Source organism: Diabrotica virgifera, chromosome 2 (genome assembly GCF_917563875.1).
Source record: "Diabrotica virgifera virgifera chromosome 2, PGI_DIABVI_V3a".
Taxonomy (NCBI): domain Eukaryota; kingdom Metazoa; phylum Arthropoda; class Insecta; order Coleoptera; family Chrysomelidae; genus Diabrotica; species Diabrotica virgifera.
In genome coordinates this window covers 158805366-158826699 of record NC_065444.1, presented here as the reverse complement: position 1 = coordinate 158826699, position 21334 = coordinate 158805366, and the positions used below count along the sequence as shown (strand labels likewise).

Sequence of the window (21334 nt, the reverse complement as noted above, 5' to 3'; positions counted from 1 at the left end):
TATTTCGTCGAAGCGATGACGGTCGCTAATTTAATAAATTTTCTTTATCCAAAAAGTGCACAACGTCCCTCAAGAAGTTTTCACTTTAAAAATTTATTTCGTCGAAGCGATAAAGGTCGCTAATTTAATATTTTTCCCCATCCAAAAAGTGCACAACGTCCCTCAAGAAGTTTCCACTTCAAAAATTGATTTCATCGAAACGATGACGATTGCTAATTTAATACTTTTTCCATCGAAAAAGTGCACAACGTCCCTAAAGAAGTTTCACTTCAAATATTTATTTCGTCGAAGCGATGACGGTCCCTAATTCAATACTTTCCCCCATCCAGAAAGTGCACAACGTCCCTCAAGAAGTTTTCACTTTACAAATTTATTTCATCGAAGCGATGACGGTCGATAATTTAATACTTTTTTCCATCCAAAAAGAACACAACATCCCTAAAGAAGTTTTCACTTCAAATGTTTATTTCGTCGAAGCGATGACGGTCGCTTATTTATTACTTTCTCCCCATCCAAATTTAATAATTTTTCCCCATCCAAAAAGTGCACAACGTTTGCTTATTTTGCAATATTCATTGCTTTTCGCTTAAATTAAATGTTCAAACTGTCAATAGGAAGGTGGGTGGCGGCTTTAATATTGAATTTAAGCAAAAAACAATATTTATTTGTCAAATAAACATTATTTCCTGTTTTCCGATAGCAGTAAAATGTATTTTGAGTTAAATAAATTACACACACATTCTTCTTTTTATGTTAATAAATTTAATTCAAAATTTTTTTTGGACACTCTGTATAAATAATTATGTTAATGTTTATACTACTGAATAGATAATTGAATTACCTTTCAAATGAGCTATCACACGACCCCTATTCTCATTTAAAAAAATTATAGATGAGGTCATCACGCCCAGATGAGTAACGTCACTAGTATGATACATGTGCCAAAAAGTCGCAATTTAAAAATAAAAATCTACCTGTTTCGGGATTTTTTTCCAAAATCGTCCATTCTCGAGAAAATGAATTTATTCCAACCTTTACGTGCTCACTGTATATTTATGTACGAACAAAATTTATTTCGCCGAAGAGATGACGGTCGCGATGACGGTCGCTAAATAAATATTCTTTCCCCATACTAAAATAGAGTTTACACTTATTTTAAATTTTAATATTTCTATAAATTTCATATATACATACATTATATGTATATTCGTACAAAATTTATTTCACCAAAGCGATGATGACGGTCGCTATGATGGTCGCGAAATCAATCATTTTTCCCCATCGTAAAATAGGTTTTGCATTTATTTTAAAGTTAAATACTTCTACACAATTTATATTCACATACATTATAATATATGTATACGTACAATATTTATTTTGCCGAAGCGATGACGGTCGCGATGACGGTCGCGAATTCAATGCTTTTTCCCCTATCCAAAAAGTGCACTATGTCCCTAAAGAAGTTTTCACTTAAAAAATTGTATTGGCATCAATGTGCAAACATACGAATAGGTTATAACACGACAAAAGCAGTGGAAATACGACGCGGAGTGAGGCAAGGATGTATTTTATTGCCTATATTTTTTAATATCTACTCCGAATTTATTTTCAAAGAAGCCTTAGATGAAGGTGTCGACATTAAATCAACGGAATTAATGTCAACAATTTCAAATACGCAGATGTCACGGCACTGATTGCCTCCAATGAAGAACACTTACAACGACTAATAAATAGGATGACCGAAGCATGCGATGAATATGGGTTAAAACTTATACTTCTAAGACAAAACTTATGGTTGTCAGCAAAACGGAGTTAAAATCAATGAACACCAGAGCGTTGGGAATAACGTAAGAAAGAGTACATAGTACTACCTATTTGGGCGCCAACGTTAACGATAACTGCGATATAAATAGAGAAATAAGAATACGCATTGAAAAAGCCATAGCCGCCTTTTATAAACTAAAGAAAATTTTTGTTAATAGAGATATCACGATAAACCTTAAAATCAGATTAATACGCTGCCAGATACTCTTCACATTGATGTATGGCATGGAGAGATGAACCATTACAGAGACACTAATGAAAAAATTGGAGGCATTTGATATGTGTATCTTTCGATGAATATTACGGATCAGTTGCGTTAATCGAATAAGAAATGAAATAATTTTACATCGAATGAATAAGAGCACAGGGATAACAAAAACAATAAAAATTCGAAAGTTACAATATTTTGGCCATGTAATGAGACATCCAGAGAGATATAAGCTTTTACACCTCATAATACATGTCAAGATCGCGAACCAAGAGGCCCAGGCCGAAAAAGAACATCCTGGCTCCAAAATTGTTAATAACCAATAACAAAAAAATAATTTCCCGAATAGCTTTGAATGACACTTTTTAATAGGTCTGGATCCCGCGTATGAAAAAAAAGTTGATTAATAGCAATCTGAAAATTTGTTAATAGCTTAAGGGTGTCTAGTCGGATAAACTTTGATATATGGGAACACTGGAACAGGGGCAGTTTTAATTGTGGAACAGGTTAAAAATTTGGAACGGTCAGAACACGAAAACGGCACATTTATTTTGTCCGACAGAATAGACTTAAACTCTCCGAACAGAGATTAAACTCTTATGCAAAAATCAGACTGCTATTTATCTCCTGTCATAATTCCTGTCATTTGATATATTCTACATGTTCCACTCATTAAAACGCCCATTTGGTGATAAATAACAGTCTGATTTTTCATGAGAGTTTAATCTCTCTCTCATGTGCCGTTTTCGTGGTCTGACCGTTCCAAATTTTAACCTGTTCCACAATTAAAACTTCCCCTGTTCCAGTGTTGTCGTACATTAAAGTTTGTCCGACTAGACATCCTTAAGCTATTAACAAATTTTCAGCTTGCTATTAATCAACGTTTTTTTCATACTCGGGATCCAGACCTATAAGCGTATCTCATTTAAAATAGACTTTTTCTCTCTTGGTAATGTTTTGAAAAATGTTTCCTTTTCTAGTTATTTACAATTTTTTGATGAAGTTTCCACCTTAATTGCTTAATTACTTACCTTAATTACGGTAACGACTGCAGCGCAGTGGCTATGTTACTGGCTTAACAAGCTGGAGGGCCCGGGTTTGAATCCTGGCACTGACAAAATTTTCAATTTCTAATTTAACTGAGCCGCCACCGTGCTTCGAAGGGCACGTAAAGCCATCGGTCCCAGATACGTAAGTAGTAGTTAAGTCATGTTAGAGGCGCTTGCGCGACCTGAAAACCCTAACACTAGACCTTAGCCAGAAGGTTACACGAACTTTACTTTACCTTAATGATTACTCATTTTTCTAAACTTTTTCGAAAAAACTTCTGAAGGAATTGTACTTCTAGAAAAAGCTTTATAAGCTTTAAACCTTTAAATATAATTAAGAATATTTTGACAAAGCTGATAGCATGGACCCAAATATTTCGAATATGCAGTTGTACATTGCTCTTTAAGAACATAGGCACAATTTCTTGCAATGCTTTTTAAATGCATTAATTTTTTTCAAAACCTGAAAAACTAATAAATATTTTTGAAAAATTTAAACGCAGATTGAAAGATTACATTATTAACGAGGGCCGAAAGTCCCTTAGAATATACAAAAGGTTTCTTTGGAATAATATATTTAAATTCAAAAACTACACTCAATTTTCTATTTTTTTTTCACCCCTATAACTTATTCAAATAAACATCATATTGGTTTTTAGGGACTTTCGGCCCTCGGTAATAATGGTAGGGGAGCCCAAGCGGGGATTTTTGCAGTTACTCGAGCGCGTCAGATTATCATATGGGGAGAAACCTGGTACCCTGTAGATGTACATCTACCATATATTGGTTCTTAACACAGTGGAGTTCGTTAAGGGGGGCCCAAAAAAAAAGTCTACCCTTAAAAAAACTCGAAATTGTCAGATTAAGATAAGGTAAGTTAAGTACATGCAAAAGAGTGTATATTTAAAAAATCTGACGATTTGAGCCAGGCGTAAGGAAATGGGTGAGTCCCAAAGTTTCACAAGAAAAAAGCAAATATTTCGCGAAATGAATGACAGATCGAAAAACTAAAAAATACGTGCTCAATATTTTTTTAAAATCTATCGAATGATACCAAACACGAGTTCCCACGGAGAGGGGTGGGGGGTAAATTTAATATTTTAAATACGAATCCCGCGATATTTCGCGAAATGAACATCAGATCGAAAAACTGTAAAATACACTTATTCAATATTTTTAAAAAATCTATCGAATGACACCAAACACGACCTCCCACCGAGGTGGGGTGGGGGGTTACTTTAAAATCTTAAATGGGAACCCTCATTTTTTATTGCAGATTTGGATTCCTTACGTAAAAATGAGTAATATTTATTTGAAATATTTTTTCGAATTATGGATAGATGACTTTATAATCGGAAAAAACCATTGTTGGAAATGGAAACTTAAATTAAAAAATGGCAAGCGCCCACTAAAATGGAAAACTTTACTTAACTTTTTTTGGTTTTAGGACCTACTTTTCACAACCCAATAGGTCCCCAAAGCGCTCGAGTGACTGCACATTTAGCATACTTTGCTCCCCTACCATAATGTAGTCTTTTATTCTACGTTTAAATTTTTCAAAAATACTACTTAAGGTGAAACAGTAGCGATCAACAGGTAGCCAAAACGCGTTCCAAGATTGCGGCTGTAATTTTGAATATTTTTTCGAGATATTTGGCACACGTATTCGTAATATAATAAAGAATGGCGGTACAGAGCCCAATTTGAAAAATATATTAATATGTGGAAATTACTCTGTAATTAAATACAATATTAAAAAAACGAGCCTGTACCGCCATTAAGAAGAACAAAAAAATACAGTTTCTTCAAATAAACTTTTTTATCCGATGCCTAGATTTTGTGTCATTTTGGAACTACTAATGAAATAAAAAATTTTAGTAGTTCCAAAATGACACAAAATCTAGGCATCGGATAAAAAAGTTTATTTGAAGAAAGTGTATTTTTTTGTTTTTCTTAATGGCGGTACAGGCTCGTTTTTTTAATATTGTATTTAATTACAGAGTAATTTCCACATATTAATATATTTTTCAAATTGGGCTCTGTACCGCCATTCTTTATTATATTACGAATACGTGTGCCAAATATCTCGAAAAAATATTCAAAATTACAGCCGCAATCTTGGAACGCGTTTCTGCTACCTGTTGACCGCTACTGTTTCCTCTTAATTTACTCAGGATTCGAAAAAAATGAATGCATTTAAACAATTAACATTTAAGCATTTTGCTTAACATTTTTTTTGCAAAACATTTAAGCATTTTGCAAGCAAATTTTGTGCCTACCCCGTAAGTGTGTACGGCGGATGCGGCAATACAGATACGCAGCTTGTAAAAATATTTGTTTAAATTTATAATTATTTTTTAGCAAGATAGAAACGACCTATTCTTGTCAAATTATTGTAGTTTTGATTTAGTATTTTTTAGAAAAAAAATTTGGAAAAATTTGTAATTAAAAAAAATTTAAAATACATTTGAACGATGAAAAATTTATAGAATCGAATAAAAAAGTTTCGGTGCGGTGGAGATGCAAAAAAAATTAGTCTGTATATATAAATATTCAGTTTATTCAGTTTCTAAGCCTTTTTTTAGGAGTAAAGTGCTCGCCTATTTTCAATTGCCATCCATTTAGTTTTTTAATGGGTGATTTTGAGATTCTTTCGGTAACTTGCTTTGTTGACGTACTAATGTTTGGAGATCTAAGTTTTCTGCGAAAATCGTTGTATTCTCAACATATCTAATATTATTATTTATTATGTGCCTGATCTCTTTTTAAGTAGCTTTTGATTACTTATGTTTCCTTTGGTTGTGTAGATTATACATTTTCGCCATTGAAGGGGTATAGGTACCGATTTCTTTCGATTTCATGTTTAGACCAGGGTATTTAGCATTAAAACACCGGAATAAATCGATTTTTAATACAGTACCTAGAGACTTGCCACTACTTGCATCGTGTTCAGGATGATGTTAGGAAAAATGTGTGCTGTGGAAAAAGGGGTGGAAATGCATGACCGCATTTTAAAGTGCATAAAATGCACCCAAAAGTACATAAACATGTCAAAATAAGCGGGGGATATAGGTATAGCCATTGCTTCAGCAAAAAATAATTTTCATCCTTCCTCTGTAAAACGATGTTTGGTAAAAGTCTCTAGGATTTACAATTTCTGAAATAGGAGTTTTCAAAGTTCGCCGCTCACAGCATTTTTGGGCAATTTTCCCCATTATTTCGCAAACATTGTTCTGTAACTCTGTTCTACGCATTTCTAGGTATATACAATGGTACATTTGGTAGAAAGAAAAATCAATTACCTTTAAAATGGTCTATAGTATAGGGTTATACGACTATTTTTATGGAAGTTATGCTTTTTCAAGGTTTTATACTTTTAATGATTTTTGATATTTTTTAGGATTTTTTTTTAAATTCCTCATTATGACTTTTTGCTTTTTACATTTAGGTATATACATTGTGTAATAAAAAGCTTATTTTCTTTACTTTAAAATGGTGTATTGCAAACAATTCTAGGACTATTTTTAAACAAGATATCAGTAGGATATCCAAGGGTATACGTAATTTGAGAAAAATTTTATTTTTTTTTTATTTTTTTCAATTAGAAGAATATAATTGCATATTTTAACAGAATTTTTAATTCCAAATACCTTTTCTTAATAACACTTTTCGACATTGTGAAATATAAAAGTACTTTAACTCTTGAGCGAATTTCATATTTTTTAACTTACCTCGTACACTATTGATATAATGTTATATCTGATGATTGGATCTTAGGTTTTAGACTATGTAAAGCATTTTATAAACAATAATTTTTTTTCAAAAAGTTTATAATAAACAAGTTTTCCATAGGTTCCAATTTAGTGGGACCTATTGCATGTGTATATGTCACAATTTGAAAAAGCATATCTTGATTAAAGATAGTCCTAGAATTTTTACAATACATCATTTCAAAGTAAAGAAAATAAAATTTCTTTTTTATTGCACAATGTATATACCCAAATATACAATAAAAATTTATAATGAGAAATTTAAAAATAATCGTGAATGTATCAAGAATCATTAAATGTATAAAATTTTTAAAAGCTATATCTTGCTTAAAGATATTAGAAGAATTTCTTCTTTAATTAAAGAATTAAAGGGAATTGACTTTTCTTCCCATTAAATGTAACATTGCATGTACTAAATCTATGTAGAAAAAAGTTACAGAAGAATGTTTGCGAAATAATAGGGAAAAATGGCCCAAAAATGCTGTGAGCGACGAATTTTGAAAAATCTTATTTCAGAAACTGTAAATCCTAGAGACTTCTACCAAACATCGTTTTACAGAGAAAGGATGAAAATTATTTTTTGCTGAAGCAATGGCTATACCTATATCCCCGTGAAAAAAAGTTATGGGGCAAAAAACAAGATTGCTATTTTTCGTGTTTTCTTCATGCATTTCTTTTGAATATATTTAAAAAAAAAATACTTTTGACTTTAAAATGTGATATTTCGATAGTAAATTTAACCTAGAATAATTTTCCTGTAGACGTGTTTGTACCAAAAGTGCATATAACTCACCCTAATTCGCCCTGTGCCTAGGGACTAATTCACTTTTTTCTCAAAAACACACCCCTTTAAATGGTAGCACTCCGCGGTTTTTTTATATTTAGAGGTCCATTGACTATATGAAACAATAAAACCCCGTTAACGTTGTAGTTCCTTTCTAAAATACATAATAATCAATAGCCTAAAGTGCTGTATTTAAAAATCGATTTTTTGTGCTAAATGCCCTGGTCTAGTTGATATCTTAGCATTTATTTTTATGCTTCATGAGTATTTGATTTATTTCTTGGTTTAACTTATTTGCCATTATTTGTTTGTCTTTTTAATTTCTGGTTATGTTTGTTCGTCCTCGGATTCGGTTTTTTTTTCTAAAGAGACTTATAAGAGAATTATGTGGCGCACATTACATGATTTGAGATTAATTTCATACAGTTATGTATAACATAACATTTTTCGAAAAACTGGCCTATAAAGTACTACCGTGTTTAGCTTTAATTTAAAATAATCTTGCTCCTTAAAACAATGGATTGTTACTTTTCCTGAAAACTTGAAAACACCTAACATTTTGCCACCGAGAAAATTTGCCCAGAGTTTCTGATTGGAACGTTTAGAGCTAAAAGGGGATAGTGTAATGAACACCGATCTGGACATGTCATCGACGACCGAAAGTGTAGATGCTAGCGAACGTTAAGAAGCAATTGAACAAATAAATATGGCGAATGGATTTAGTGTTCGCTGTCATATAAACCTAAACAAATAAACAAAACATCGGAAAATATATAGTAAAATAAATAAAATAGATAGACAGTGAATATCAATCGAATCGTGCAATTTAAATTAATATAACCGTACCATAATGTATCCCACTTGTAAATTTTAAACGTTGTTCTATACTTCACTTGGTCTTTGTCACTATGACCGGGAAGCATCTAAACATTCCGTATATGTATTTGGACCATAGGAGTTTTCTATTGGTTCGTTGCAGCACGCGGTAATATTTTAACCAATAGGCGGCGAGGTTCCAGATGCATATACGGAATGTTAGTCGGTCCCAAATTCATATACGGAATGTTAATTATCATACACGGAAAAAGATAAGTTTTTTTAGAGTCTTTTAAATGGAGATTGATTTTAAAATACTTGAAATACTAAATAACAATTATGGTATTTCGAATATTATTTGGTGCGAAATTCATATGCGGAATGTTAATTATTCGTAGACCAAAAATGGGACTTTTTATTAATCAGTTAAAGGAGACTGATTTTAGAATACCTATTTTATTGATGTATTATTAAAGAAAAATAAAACAATGATTAGGTACCTTTTTGGTGCGAAATTCATAAATGGGATAGTATAGATTTGAGATACATATTTCTTTATTTGACTAAGGTTTCGCTTTCTCAGAATTTTTAATGACTTACACGTGTTGTTAAGTATGTTTAGATCTGTTTCAGCTATTCAATTCAATTCTGTTGAAGTTTAGGGCTGTGTGCTATCAGATGAAAATAAATTAAACTTGGTTATAACGTTTGCGGTTGTGTTTTAAATATTATTTATTCTGGTTTATATATTTATTTTGGTCTACGAATAATTAACATTCCGCTTATGAATTTCGCACCAAATAACATTCGAAATACTATAATTGTTTTATTTTTATTTAATAATACAGTAACAAGTATTTTAAAATCAATCTCCTTTTAAAAGAGTGTAAAAAAAATTATCTTTTTCGGTGTACGATATTTAACATTCCGTATATGAATTGGGACCGACTAACATTCCGTATATGCATCTGGAACCTCGCCGCCTATTGGTTAAAATATTACCGCGTGCTGCAACGAACCAATAGAAAACTCCTATGGTCCAAATACATATACGGAATGTTTAGATGCGTCCGGGAAATCTTGTAATCCATTATAAACATAGCTCCACATGGTGGAGCATTCAATTGCAGATCAAGAGGTTCCCGGTTCAAACTCGGGTGTTCCCTATTTTCTTTTATTTTTTTTTTGTTAGTTTACTGTAGATATCATTTTCATATCATTTTGTTAAGTTAATACACTAAAAATTCATATTTTTTAAGTTGACATGATATTAGCTATATTAAGGTATATCACAATTCCATATTTTTACTAAAAATTTTTTATTATATTAAAGTTATCCATTATTTAAGTATTTTCAGGTGCAAAGTGGCCCAAGCAACTAATGTTTGAGCCACTCAACATCTGAAAATCCTTAAATAAGGGATAACTTTAATGTAATAACAGCGCTTTGGTAAAATTGTGGGTTGTGGTTTAGAGCATTCTTCATCTCATAGCGTCTATTGTTTCGAAACGTGTTTCATTAATTTTTCAAAAGTTTCAAACTTTAAACATTTTCTTTGATTTAACAATATTTAACAATCTAGTTAATATTTTTATATTGTGTCCTATATACAGGGTGTCCAGAAACTTTACCAACAAACGAAGACAGGAGATTCGTCATAAGGGAGCTAGAGCTCTTTGAAGATGGCGTCTTGTAGAGGAAAGTAACCAAATATGGAATAGTGCCCTAATATGGAATTCCTTGATTTCTCCGAAAATATAAGTTGTAAGCGCACTACAAGACCATCCTCTATTTCAGTCGCTCTCTTTATTATCGTATTCACACCTCTGTGTCAGATGCGCGAACGATACGTGTCTGACAGGCGCGTTTTGTTTTCTCGTCTCGCAGAAAATTGCAAAGGTAAATACATTCAACGAGTATTATTGGTTATTATGCATGAATACAGACTTGTTATGCTATTGCGTATATCAATAGTATATACCTTTATTTTGATATTTTATGACCTTCTGTAATTAAAACATTACGACTTGAAAACATGTTGATACTAGTTTGAACTAATGTACAAATCCAAATATGGACAGTCGTTGGTGCCTAATTATGGAATAGCGGATTCAGTGTAAGTGGGCTCATTATGATTGTGCTGGTCCAGAGTTTGATACATGGATCTGTGATTTTTGCAAGTGAATTAAGTATTCTTTTATTTTTCACAACGTTTTTATTTAAAATTATTTGATCTCATATATGTTATGTTTGTTTTTGTTATTGATATATGTTGATTTATGCTTGTATTCCATATATGGGCACCTATTCCATATTTGGATACTAAAATATGATTCTGTTTTTTTGCTTATTTTTTTTTTGTTAATTAAGATATTTCATAGAATTCTTTTAATTAAGATATGTAAATGTTTGACTGATTTGTCATAACATTAAACTGTTTTCATTTCTATATAGTTATTTTTTTATGTCTCCAAAACAAAATGGTATTCCATAATTGGCGCCTTTCCTCTAATTAGTTTTTCTTAAATACCTCCAGAACGCTTCCATTTAGAAAAACAAAAATTAATATGCATATTTATCTTCTAGAGGTAAATCGATTTCATCCATTACGAATTTCTAGTACCGGTCATAGGCGTCCGTTTTGGGTAGGGCGACGGTTATTTTATCGCATAACTTTTTTGTCTTTAACTTTTTAGCATTTTTGATACTGGATTATTATATTGTGAGATATTCTAGTACTAAAAGGTACTCTTGATTTAAGTCGGTTGGACATACCGTTTTTTAGAAAAATCGATTTGAAAATGTAAAGTCAAAAATCCTTAAAAATTTAAGACAAAAAAGTTATGCGATAAAATAACCCTTGACCTACCCAAAACGGACGTATATGACTAGTATTAGAAATTCGCAATTAATGAAATCGATTCATCTCTGGAATATAAATAAACGTACCAGTTTTCGTTTTTCTAAATAGTTTTTTTTGAAATTTTTTTTGGAAATTCAATAAACGAAAATTTTTCAAATCGATTCTTCTAGAAAACGGTGTGTTATACCGACTTAAAGCAAGAGTACCTTTTAGTACTATCATACCTCATAATTTAATAATCCAGTATAAATAATGCTTGAAAGTTAAAGACATAAAATTATGCGATAAAATAACCGTTACCCTACCCAAAACGGACGCCTATGCCCTTGTATTCTCAATATTTCTATACGGAGCAGAGACTTGGACTCTTCGCGCATGCGAGCGCCAAAAAATTAATGCCTTTAAGATGTGGTGCTGGAGAAGAATGCTACGCATACCTTGGATAGCTCATAGGACAAACGTTTCCATTCTAAACCAACTCAATATTAAAAAATGCTGTCCACAATATTTCTGCAACGAATTCTGCAATTCTTTGGTCACGTGGTTCGCAGAGGTGACGACAGTTTAGAGAGATTAATTGTTTCTGGAAACGTTCCGGGGAGAAGATCAAGAGGACGATCACCAACTAGATGGTCTGACCAAATAAAGCATTCAGCTGGAAACTCATTCTGCGAAGCTCTTAGAACAGCTGAAGATAGAGACCAATGGAGACCAATGGAGAAATGAATTGTTAGGAATATTGGAAGAAATCACTATCCTCAGTAATGGGGAAACGACGAAAGAGAGAGATGACCGGTACTAGAAATTCACAATATATGTAATCAATTTATATCTGGAAGATAAATATGCGTACCATTTTTCATTTTTCTAAATAAAAGCGTTCTGGAGTTATTTAAGAAAAACTAATTATAAGACGCCATCTTCAAAGAGCTCTAGCTCCCTTAGGAAGCATTTTCAGACTAAAAGAATTAGGTTTAAATATCTTAAATTTATCTGAGGAATCTCCTGTCTTCGTTTGTCGATAGAGTTTCTGGACACCCTGTATAACAAAACCGTAGTACATATTACAAAAAGTACTTTTTTTATAAAAGTGTAATTTTTTTAATATTGTTGCACTAAAGTTATAGGTATGTCAAATATTTATCTCACATCCAATATGGTCTAGTGGCTAGGATACCTGGCTTTCACCCAGGAGACCCAGGTTTGATTCCCGGTATCGGAAACCCTTTTTGTTTTTAAAATTGACATTTTGATTGGAAAAATAATTGTTTTTATAATATTTTTTATATTTTGTCTTATAAATAATAAAAACGTGGTATAATAAAAACTTCTTTTTTATTAAAAGTGTCTCTTTTCCCTTTTCCTTGATTCTAATGGACTTTTGTTTTATTTTTGTTTAAAATCTTTTGACGACAATTTCATAAAGTTTAAAGTGAAGTTTAATATCACAAGCTACTATATTTTTTGTAGCAATATTACCAAGTTTTAATTAAGTATCAAGTAAATTACCGTTTTCAACTTGTTTAGGCAATACGTAAAGTATCCTTAACAATAGTAACCTATACTTATTGTACGGTTATAGAGTATATTCCCATAGGTAAGCTGGTTAAGAGTAGATAACGATTTTTCATATGTAATTTAAAGTATTATCTGCATAAATGGCACAAAGAATATTTGCTACGAGAGGTATATGGTTCAAAATGCATACAGTATCACGACTAATAAGTTATGTTCACATACATGTAGAGTACTCACAGTTTTATTCCTTGATGACGTGTCACATCAGAGCTCTGATTGAATTCCATAATCCATTTGGTTCATTTGTAAGGCACTCACTAATACGCTAAATAAATCATCGTCGATAATACTGAGCAGATTGAATTATCTGAGCGGTATAAAACGATAGCAAAAAAAGCCGGTAAAATGCGGCCTTTTTACGAATAGCGGGAGCGTCGATAGATTAGAGATGATTCTCGTTAGGAAGCTTTTGACGATCTGCCCCGGCGAGGGGTTCAAATGCGAGTCTCAACAATAACCTGGAGTTTCCAGAAAGGTTACATAAATACTACTTGAATTTTAAGTAATCAGTAGTACAGGGGCGTAACTAATTATTTTAGTGAGCCGTGTATAATATATTTATTGTACATATTGCCGGGGGCGACAGGCGAGAGAGATGGCCTATATCACCTCGAAGAGAGGGGATTGGCAAAGATGTGCACAACGATAAGAAATGTTTGAAGAAATTAGAGTTTATATACACAAGGGGTAACAACGATAAAATGGAGGAAAACGATAAGTTTTCCCCCTAGGGATAGATTTTAATCTTCCAGGGGAATCACAGCGATTTTCGTAATACCACGAAGAAAATCACCGTGAGTAGTGTGAATCTTGACAGTACGAACTAGACCATCCTTACCAGGCAATACATCTATTACCCTGGCAGTTGGCCATAAGAGTGGAGGAGTACCATCCTCCTTCAACAGAACCAAATCCCCGATCTTGACAGGGTCAGTAGGGTCGGTCCATTTATTTCTTTGCTGCAGGAGGCAAAGATAGTCTTTTTTCCACAATTTCCAAAATTGCTGTTGAATTTTACTAATACGCTGAAAAAGATTCAACCTATTTTCAGGTATCTCTGAAACACTTGGTTCAGGGGGCGCGGTTAAACTTCTTTGAACTAAGAAGTGAGCTGGAGATAGGAAAGCGAAGTCATTGGCGTCAGACGACATCCTAGTGATGGGTCTCGAATTTAGAATAGCCTCGATTTGGCATAATACTGTGTTAAACACTTCAAAGGTGAAGTGGGAATTTCCTATAATTCGATAGAGGTGATACTTCACACTCTTTATTCCTACCTCATGGAGGCCGAATTGATGGGGGTTGCGGGGAACACCCATCTTGAAAGTTATGGAGTTTTGAGTACAGAATTCCTTAATCTGTTCCGAATTATTTTGATTTAAGAAAAAATCATAGAATTCGCGCATTTCATTTTTTGCCCCATGGAAATTTGTGGCATTGTCGCTCCAAATAATACTGGGCGTGGATCTTCTGGCAATAAACCTTTTCAGAGTAAGAATATAGGCTTCTGCGCTTAATCCTGTGACGAGTTCGATATGAACACATTTAGTGCTCATGCAAATGAAATAGGCTACGTATGCTTTGTAAAGCGGTGCCTTCCTCAAATGTGAGGACTTAATTAAGAAGAACCCCCCATAGTCCACTGAGACGACTTGGAAGGGTCTAGTGGGGAGTACACGATCGGGATGCATATCTGCCATCTGTTGAACAGAATTGGGTGTCATGAATCGGAAACAGTTTACACACTTACGAATTAAGCGTTTAATCTGTCTTAATCCGTCAATTGGCCAGTACTTCATTTTGACATACGAAAGTACTGTTTGCGCGCCTGAATGTAATAACTTATGATGAGCTTGAGTCAAGATTAGTTCTACAACTCGACATTTAGAAGGAAGTAGAATGGGGTGTTTTTGATTATACGATATGGGGGCGTGTCGGAGACGTCCTCCCACACGAATCAGCCCATCATTATGTTGTAGGAAGGGGTTGAGTTTACGAATGGCTTTATTGGTCACGAGTTTAGCATTTTTCAATTCAAGAATCTCTTTTTTAAAGTAGATACTTTGGATATACCTGATGATCGCGTGATCAGCGATCTCCATTTCGGGTGGCGTCAATATATCCGTATCTCGTGGAGAGTTATTTATTTTCTTTTTAATATTACTGATGAATCTAAAAAGATAAGCGACAATTCTTTGAATTTTACGAAAAGAAGAAGATTTAGCGAATAGATTTTCAAAGGTGTCGTTGAGTTCGTGATTTGTTGCTATGTTTGAGACAACTAACTTCCTTAATTCAGGAAGATCATCCTGAAAATGAGGAATTTGATGAAGAGAAAAATCGATGGGATTGTCTCTAATAAAGCTAGGTCCGCATAACCAGTCTTCGGTGGTCTGGGGATTATCAAAGACATTTATCCCTCTGGAAGCGGGGTCAGCGATGTTTTCGTGACTTCTGACGAAATGGAAATCACAAGGAAAAGTTTCCAACAAGGAATTGACCTTTTGAATTCTGTTTTGTACAAAAATGTTCCAAATGTGTTTTTTAGAAAGTATCCAAGACAAGGCAATTGTAGAGTCAGCAAAGAGATGAGATGAAGATATACTCAAATTTTTCTTGAAGATGTGAAAAAGTCTATGAGCCAGAGTGACTCCCAACACTATTCCACAAAGTTCCAATTTGGGGATGGTGAGTTTATTTTTTAGCGGAGAAATTTTGTTTTTAGAAGCGATAAGCCGCGACGATACAGAAAAGTCTGAGTATGTCGCTTTGAGATACACACAAGTGCTGTATATTTTCTCCGATGCGTCGGTGAAAATAATTAATTGAACATCAACAACTTTCTTTTGTAAAAGTAAGCATCGAGGTACCTTGACCTCTTCTATAGTTTTGAATGTCGATAAGAGGTTTTGCCAATTTTTCATAATGATGGGTGAGTCAATGGGTTGATCCCAGTCCAATTTCTGGGACCATATTTCCTGTATCAAGAGCTTAGCGTTCACAAGGACAGGGGATAACCATCCTAGCGGGTCATACAAAGTAGCAATGTAGGAGAGAATAGTACGTTTAGTAACAACATTAGCCAATTTGAAGATAGGAGTTTTAAACGAAAAGTGGTCGCGTTCTGAATCCCAGAATATGCCTAAGACTTTATCAGATCCCGTGAAGTTAAGACTGACTTCAGAGACGGGATTTAAATTGTGTTGAGACAGAAATTCTGAAGAACTGCAGTTCCACTTGTGGAGGAGGAAACCATGGGTTTCTAGCAAAGAAGTTAATTGTTCGAAAAGACAACTTAATTCATGAAGACTGTCAGCACCGCTGATCAGGTCATCCATATAGATAGATTCTTGCAGAACACTAGTAGCAAGTTCGTGGGTATGTTTGTTGTTGTCAGCGATGTGCTTGATAACTCTTTGAGCGATAAATGGGCTACTTGGGAGCCCGAAGGGTAATCTTTGAAATTGATAGCACCGTAAAGGCTGCTGAATATTGTCCCTAAAGAGAAAATTTAACAGAAATGTTTCAGTGGGACAAATGGCGATTTGTAGGAACATAGCCTTGATGTCGCCTACTAGTGCGAATTTAAACTGACGAAACTTAGCGAGAATGTCAAAAAGTTCATGTTGGACGACATAACCTTTGTCTATGACGTCACTGAGGGAGATTCCCGTAGACGATTTATTGTTTGGATCGAAAACTATACGAGTGGAAGTAGTAGAGTTGGATTTGAAAACGGGAAAGTGAGGGAGAAAGTAATTAGGTTTACCTGAGTCATTTAGCATTTTTAACGGCACTTGAATTATTTGTCCGTTATTGAGATATTCCGATATAATGTCCTGATATTTTTCCAATAAATCAGGGTTGAGTTGAAAACGTTTCTCGAGACTGAGAAAACGTCTTTTTGCCGAGAGAAACGAATTTCCCATGTCTATATCTTCGATAGGGAGTTTGAGATTGAGTGTGGACTCATATCGTCCATTGGGGAGAACATTAACATGTTTTACAAAATTAATTTCAGCGGGGTGATCATTAATGAGATCGGTGTTCTGAGGAGCGGCTTCTTCCAGCTCCCAGAATTTTTGTAAATGATCGGATAGTTCCTCGTTGGACACTACCGGCTCATTTACGGCGGAAGGAGTGTTATGAGAACAACAAGTAACGAGAGAGTTTGAATAAAATTCCAAAGCCTTTTTAGTATTTTTCGACTTAAGAGCAAAGTCTGGAACTGACCCTGATATCGTGTACCCGAGTAGAGTGCGTTGAAGAACGGGAAGACCTTTTCCCAAACGAATTATTTCAGGTTGAATGATATCGTTATACAGGTCTGCACCGAGCAGGATACCAATTGGGGATGTTACATGGAACATCGGATCACCTAATGGTATCTCTGAGGGTATGTTTAGTTTGCTCGCTAAAATAGAAATTTGAGGAAGCGGATTTGTTATCTTTGGGAGTACAGAGCACGAGATGTCAAAAGGAACGTCGTTAGCGACAGCGAAAATTGTTGTATCTACAATAGATTGAGACGAGGATGAGGTGGAGTTAATTCCGTTGACCCGTAATTTTCCATCTCTAGTGGTGAGTGACAGTTCCTTTACGAGGTCAGCACTAATAAATGAAACCTGTGAGGCCGAGTCTAAAAGTGCCTTTGCGAAGACCCTCTTGCCGCTAGGAGCGACAAGATAGACCTGGAGTGTGCTTAGTAACACCAAATGATTATCAAGCGAGGCTGCAGATAGAGCCATTGAATGTGGAGTCGAATTTTGAAGATTAACTTCCGTTTCAGGAGCTCTAACATGTGAGGGCCCCTGTTGTGAATTACCCTGTATATGGGAGTTATTTGAGATAGCGGTTTTATTATGATTATTTGAGTTGTGTTGGCCAACAGCCGCGGAAGGGTTACTATGACCCGTTTTGTCGAAATGGAGCAACGTGTGATGACGAAATTTACAAACTATGCAAGAGAATTTGGATTTACACTGATCGAGCATGTGAGACCCAAGACAATTAATACAAAATTTATTTTGTTTGACAAAACTAAAACGTTCTTTAGAATTCAACTGCTTGAACTGAGGACAAGAGTAGATCGAGTGAGAGTCGTGGCAATAGGAACATTTCTTAGGATCTAAGCGAGGCGAAAGGTTACTGGTAGAAGTGTCTGAGGCTAGGTGTAAAGAGTGTCTGGAAGTAGTAGTCGATTTTGGTTTTGATTGAGATTGAATATTCTCAAGATGAACAACGCGTGTCTCGATTTCCCCTAGAAAATGGACAAAATCAGGGGTAGCTTGGCTACCACCGGATTGGAACTCAAGAGCCCTAATGGTAGGTGCGTCGAGTTTCTGAGTAGCGATATGTATGAGAAGTAAATGCAAGAGATCTGAAGGGGGCCTATTCAAGTTCAATAGGGCCTTGAAATTATTTGACATGACCGTATGAAAATTTCTTAATTGTGAGTGATTTGCGTTTCCAGAAATAGGAGGCGCATCAAGAATTTGAGAGATGAGAGTTTTGATAAGCGATTTAGAGTTGGCGTACCTTTGTGTCAGGTTATCCCGGGCTATTTTGTAATTGTCACCTGTGAGTGGGATATGCTCGAGAAGCGTCAAAGGCTCGGAAGTTAGAAAACTTTTGAGGTAAATGAGTTTTTCCAGATCACTTAATGTAGTATCAGATCCTATTATTGTATCAAAGGTCTCAATGAATGAATTGTATTCAGTAACTAAGCCACTAAATGGTTTTAACTGAATACGAGGGAGGTTTACTGTTCGTTGCCTAGCCATAGACTGTGAGGTTAGAGAAGAATTAGGGTCAAATTGGAGGGAGGGGGTAGCAGTCACATTAGAACTTTCAATGACCTCTAACCTTTCTTCCAATAGAGAAATTGTATCCAAATATTTATCAAAAACCACAGAGGAATCAGTAGAGGGGGTAGGTTCCTCGGGGATCGTCTCCAGCACATTTTGAGCATCGCGGAAAAGTCCGTAAGAATGTTTGAGTTGTGAAATTATTTCACGAATTTTATATTTGTTTAGAGAATTAAGAGTTGTGGGAACCGAATCAGCCAACTTGGTTATATCAAGTTTTGCGGTGAGCCTCTGTCGGTTATATTTTGATCGGTCAGCCATGTTGCGAGAATGTGAGATTAGATAGATTATTTGCAAATGTCTAAACCTATAAATCGATGCGAAAATGAGAGAATATGTACAATATATTATATATTACACGTTTAATAGTGTGAGATTGGCTTAATAGTATCACCCTGTATGAGCGCAGATTAGTATATGAAATGCAAAACTATAAAATTTCAAAATATATGCAATTTTCCAAAATGGGTATTTTTCAGCAAGTGTGAGACACCCTTAACAAGTATTTAAATTAATTAAATTGAAGGAAAAAACAATTATTTATTTTCTATAGTTTTCTAGAAGTGTAAAATGAGCTTAAGCGAAGCTAAATGTAGCAAAAACTTACAATTTATGCAAGAAAACAAAATTATTTTTAATAATTTTTGTAACCTGTGAACCAGGCTTAATCGGATTCAAAATTATAAATTTAATTTAAATCAAAAGGTTGAACAAACAATGTTAAAATTATAACACCCGTACTATCAGCCAAGAAATGAGTACACTTTTTGTATACTATAAACAGAAAAATATATTTACGAAAATAAAATAATGTAATATATGCAAATATTTTTTCATACAAACAAAACGACTCCTTTATTTGAACAAAGCAAGTAGTTTCTGAAATTGCACGTGTAGACCGGGCTTAACAACCTACCAGCTATTGTAGAGACGTGCTGGGTTAAATACTGAGAATTTGAGTGCAGAAAGAGAGGAATATTTTATTTTTGTGCCGGGGCGGCGTGGCTTGGAAATTTCCAAATGCAACAGAAAGACACTATAAATGAAAAACCGTTATTCTCAGAATAGAGATTATCAAAATATGCAAATACGAAGGACCTTGAGGATTTAAATAATAAATAATTAATATGATACGGCTCGATGGAACAGAAATGTTTAGGCAATACGTAAAGTATCCTTAACAATAGTAACCTATACTTATTGTACGGTTATAGAGTATATTCCCATAGGTAAGCTGGTTAAGAGTAGATAACGATTTTTCATATGTAATTTAAAGTATTATCTGCATAAATGGCACAAAGAATATTTGCTACGAGAGGTATATGGTTCAAAATGCATACAGTATCACGACTAATAAGTTATGTTCACATACATGTAGAGTACTCACAGTTTTATTCCTTGATGACGTGTCACATCAGAGCTCTGATTGAATTCCATAATCCATTTGGTTCATTTGTAAGGCACTCACTAATACGCTAAATAAATCATCGTCGATAATACTGAGCAGATTGAATTATCTGAGCGGTATAAAACGATAGCAAAAAAAGCCGGTAAAATGCGGCCTTTTTACGAATAGCGGGAGCGTCGATAGATTAGAGATGATTCTCGTTAGGAAGCTTTTGACGATCTGCCCCGGCGAGGGGTTCAAATGCGAGTCTCAACAATAACCTGGAGTTTCCAGAAAGGTTACATAAATACTACTTGAATTTTAAGTAATCAGTAGTACAGGGGCGTAACTAATTATTTTAGTGAGCCGTGTATAATATATTTATTGTACACAACTAAATTTGAAACTAATTCCTTATCTGCCTGCTCCGTTAGTTATTCATACTCCCTATTAAGTTAAGACGGTATAACTTCATAAAACTACAAGACAGAAAATTGAGAAATTAGCGTCTCACGTTATTACTTTCTCATCGACTTCTACCCTGAAACTATTAAACGTTAAGTAAGTTTGTGCGTTTCGCGGTAAGTAGATTCTCCACTTTGTTTCCTAATACGGATACCTTCAGCCCAACTCGGTAAAGTTCTCTGCTCATATAAAATTTCAATATTTAACTTAAATTTAAGCAATTGCAGACACACTGAAAAGATATTGTACATAATATCAATGACCACCAATCATTGATTTTTTTACAAGGATTCATTGAAAATTTTGTTAATATTATAAACACGTAGTCATTAAGTAATGATCATTATAGTTCGTCCGCAATAACTTTTCCCATGCATCACGATTCATTTTCAAACAAATTAAGTCAAAAGATAAAGTGAAACGTACGCCGATGCGTGTAGTATAATATAGTATACAGTATACAAAATGTAAATACACATCGAAGTTCGTTTCACTTTATGTTTTGACTTAATTTGTTTGAAAATGAATCGTGACGCATGGGAAAAGTTATAGCGGACGAACAATATATAACGAGCGATCCACAATTATTGGGATCAAAGCTAGCCGTGCAAAAAACTACGTATGTCTTTTTTATCTGAATTTATATCATTGGGTTTTTAATGTATTAACCAAGGTCAGGATTCAATGTAATTATGGAAATTTAAGTTTTAATATGCGTTAAA

At 34.2% G+C, this 21334-nt stretch overlaps 1 protein-coding gene and 1 non-coding gene across 7 annotated transcripts in view; both read left to right on the top strand.

The window, feature by feature from the left end:
- Window positions 1-21334, top strand: part of LOC114330643 (kazrin) — a 490500-nt gene that overhangs the window by 100180 nt on the left and 368986 nt on the right. The gene's annotated exons all lie outside the window — the stretch shown is intronic.
- Window positions 12466-12537, top strand: Trnae-uuc (transfer RNA glutamic acid (anticodon UUC)). Its single transcript has one exon. It is a non-coding gene; the product is annotated as a tRNA-Glu (tRNA).